This window comes from Bubalus kerabau, chromosome 6 (genome assembly GCF_029407905.1).
Source record: "Bubalus kerabau isolate K-KA32 ecotype Philippines breed swamp buffalo chromosome 6, PCC_UOA_SB_1v2, whole genome shotgun sequence".
Lineage (NCBI taxonomy): Eukaryota > Metazoa > Chordata > Mammalia > Artiodactyla > Bovidae > Bubalus > Bubalus kerabau.
In genome coordinates, this window is record NC_073629.1 from 105,966,818 (window position 1) to 105,970,866 (window position 4,049).

Sequence of the window (4,049 nt, forward strand, 5' to 3'; positions counted from 1 at the left end):
AGGGACAACCTGCAGTCCTAATAATGGCCTGCTGAAGTGGAGCCTACAGGAAAGAGAAGAGCCAGAGATGATTCTCAAGAGTGTGGATGGAGGACAGGGTGGGTCTTCCCTGAGGGGGTACCCAGGAGGAGGACCAGACTGGGGAGAGTGGGATAAAGTCAGGATGGACATATGGGGTCGTCCTAGGTTGACATCCAGGTAGAGGAGGCCCAGGTAATGGGCCAAGCCCTCCATAGTGAGGTCTAGACAGAGAACAAACACTTGTTCTTGAGTTTCTAGCATATCCGTGGTTGGCGACCCTGTGGACTGTAGCCCACCAGGCTCCTCAGTCCATGGGATTCTCCAAGCAAGAATACTGGAGTGGGTTGCCATTTCCTTCTCCAGGGAATCTTCCCAACCCAGGGATCGAACCCAGGTCTCCCACATTGCAGGCAGATGCTTTAACCTCTGAGCCACCAGGGAAGCCCCATAGGGATGATAATGGTGAGTAATAGAAGAAAGTGCCCAAGGACAGAACACAGACACTTAAGAGAAGGGAGGGATGGAGACTGAGAAGGAACAGCTGGGCAGGTAGGAGGAGAACAAGCAGAAATGTCCCGAAGGCCGAGGGTGACATTTCCTGAAGCAGGTGTGGTCAGCAGTGTCTAATGCTGCTAAGAAGTCAGGTGAAATGAAGCCTGAAAAGAGGCTGTTCAATTTATTAACCATAAAGTGAAAACTGACTTTGCCAGAGCCGCTTCAGGGGAGCAGAGCAGCTAGTCAGGCTGCAGGAGGTCAGAAGGAGGTGGGAAAGAGGAAGAAATGTCAGCAAAGTCCATGACTTGTTTAAGTCATCTCTTTGACCTCAGTGTTTTCTCAAGAGACCCAAGTCTGTCTGGGTTTGGCCCACACGGTTCCAGCTCCAGATGGGGTGTAGTACCACCCGTGCCCAGGAGGCGGCAGCACCACACCAAGTGACACCACCTGAACCAACAACACTGCGCCCATACCAATGTATTTTCAGGGAAATAAAGGTTAGTTCCCTGAACACTGAAGCTTGCTGGGGTGGGGGGAGGGGGGGTGTGGCGGGGAGGTGTAGGGGGGACGGGTCACCATCTTAGATGAGGGCCTTAAGCAGAGGAAACTGAATGGAGTTTTGAGTTCAAATTCTGGCTCTAGCTTACTGGCTGTGTGACCCTGAGGAAGTCCTGTTTCCTGGTTGGCAAGCTAAGGATGCTAACTAGCTTGAATATACCTCTGGGGCCACCGGGGATCACTAAAGGAGTATGGTTGTGTCTGAAGGTCTTGTGAGCAGATCCAGGGCAGGAGTGGGCCAGGGGGAACAGGAGGAGGAGGTGATGGAGGGAATCCAGACTAGATGAGCCCAGGGTGCGGGTAGGTGGGTGCAGGGAGGGTAGGCAGCGGTGTGTGTGGTTCTACAAAGACTGTGGTTTTGGAGTCAGGAAAGATGGGTTCATATTTTGCAGTTGGGGTACCAAGGCTCATAGAGGATGGGAAATGACTTTCCCAGGGTCACACCCCTCAAACAGGCAAAGCAGAGGCAACACAACCAAAATTTGGGAAAGAATTTGATGCCTCATATATTTTTTAAAAGCACTGAAGTTGTATCATGGGAAGAATCAGATCTCTGGGAATCAGATCTCTTTTTTTAACCACAATAATGTGATTCTGTGTTTGCTACACTAGGAACTTTTGATAGTGTTTGATTCCTGTTTGACCCTCACGTTCTGAGAGCACCCTACATCTGCTCCTTCTTCTCAGAGATGACATGAGAGCAAGTTAAAGACCTGAGAGGAGGAAGGCCACCCAAGGACAAGCCTAGAGGTCAAGAGACTTGGGCTCAGTTGTGGGCTCTGCCCTGATCTACTGAGCCTCAGTTTCCCCATCTGCAAGATGCGTCTGGGAGCCTTGGCAGCTCTGATTATTTTCTGAAGGTTCTTGTTCCCGCTTTGAGCTTCCCTGCCTGCCCCCTGAAAATCGCTCCCCGTCAATGTTCTCACTATCCCGTTTCCTTTTCATTTTCTTCATAGCTCTTATCACTCTCTGAAATTATCTTCTTTCTTGTTTATTTTCTGTCTAGACAGTAATCTACTGTCTACTCCATGTGAGCAGGGGCTTTGTGAGTTTGGGAGAGCCTCTTTGACCTTGGCACCTCAAATAGTGTTTGGCATGTAGTAGAGATGAACAAACAGTTGTAGAATAAATGAGCGAAGGGCAGACAATGCAACCCATCACTCTCTAAAGCAAGTCCTGGAGTTCCTGTTCAGCTCTGCCACCCCTCTCTCTCTCTTTCTCTCCCAGATACACTGTCCCTAACTACTGGGCCTTACAGTGGGGTGTACTGGTCCCCAAAGTCCAGCCTCCCTCCTGGATCCAGGCCAGCACTGCAACAAAGCCAAGGTCTTGGTAAACACGCTGTGTGGCCATGGGGACACATAACAGGGGCTAGGGGGATTCCCACAGGGAAGATGATCGATTCCTGGTGACCTGCTTCCCTCTCTTAATGCCAGCCAACATTTCTTAATCACCTTGTGTCCAGCCTTGTGCGGGGGGTGGGGGGGGTGAGGGCGGGTGGAATGGTGATGACCATGTGCAGGGGCGGTGTGGGGGGTGGCAGGGGTGGGGGGTGTGGAATGGTGAGAAGCAGGTGTGCTTCTTGCCCTCCAAGAGCTGAAGTGACACCTGGGGAAGGGGCAGCAGGGAAGGGGTCATGAGATACAGGAGAGGAGCTGAGGAGCCTAGTGGGAGTGAGGGTACAGATCCCACTCCAGTTCTCAGCAGGCAGGGCAGCCTACATTTCCGGCCTCAGGACCGGAGCTCCACCCAGCTGTCTGTTCTCCAGCAGTCTTCACCCTTTCTTCCAGGAAATTCTCCATGTGTCCCATCCACTCTATAGTCTGTGTACAAAAAAGAGAAAAAGAGGAGGTGTCTGGCAGCCAGAGAAACCATTGGGACAAAAACAAAGATATTAGTGTGTGTGTGTGTGTTAGTCGCTCAGTAGTGTCCAACTCTGCAATCCTACGGACAGTAGCCTGCGAAGTTCCTCTATCCATGGAATTCTCCAGGCAGGAATACTACAGTGGGTTGCCATTCCCTTCTCCAGGGGCTCTCCCACACCCAGGGATTGAATCCATCTCTCCTGCACTGCAGGCAGACTCTTTACTGACTGAGCCACTAGGAAAGCCCAAAGATGTTAGAGGAGTGTATAAAAAACATTCTGTTTTGTGATGGATAATGTAAACCTTCCACTAGCTGTATTAGTCAGGTCTTGCTGTGATAATGCTGTGAAACAGGCAAACCCCAATTCTCAGGGGCCTATAGAATCAAAGATTACTTCATACTCCTGGGTGTTAGTTAGATCAACTGCAGTTCAGCTGATACTTGGGCCAGGCTGGACTCTCAGCTTTGAATCTGGCTCAGGTCTGCTCCAGGTGTCTGCATTCTGGACGTGGGAAGAAGGAACAAGAGCTATCTGAGTCTTCTCATGCAGGAGGAAGGAAGCACCAGGAGGTCTGGCAGACCTGCCATGCCTCTTTTGGCTTTACCTTAGAACAAATACACTGTCCTTTCACCCAACATTCCACTGGCCAGATTAAATCCCACGGCCAAGTCCAAGGTGAGTGGGGTAGTAGAGTGGAAGCTGTGCAGCTCAGATCCCCCCTTAAAGGTCTATACACTCCTTCCCCAGCAGTTGGGAGTCTCCACTGCAGGCTCACAACTGTCAATCCATGGGATCCGCCTCATCTAAACCCATGCCCCTCCCAGGGGCTCTTGACCAGTGACTGGCTGATGCATAGAAACAAAAGCCGGCCTCCTTCCCTCGATTTGGCACAATCTGAAGGGCTATCTGAGCTCCCGAGCACCTGAAGACCTGAAGATGCCTTGCTGAGATCACATTGCACATCAGCTTCTCCCTGTGCCTAGTCCTGCCTTCCTGACTTCCATCAGATGAATCTCCTAAGAACACTCCCTGATAAGCCTTCTGCACACCAGTCTCATAAACAGTATGAAAAGGCAAAAAGATATGACACCGGAAGATGAGTCCCACC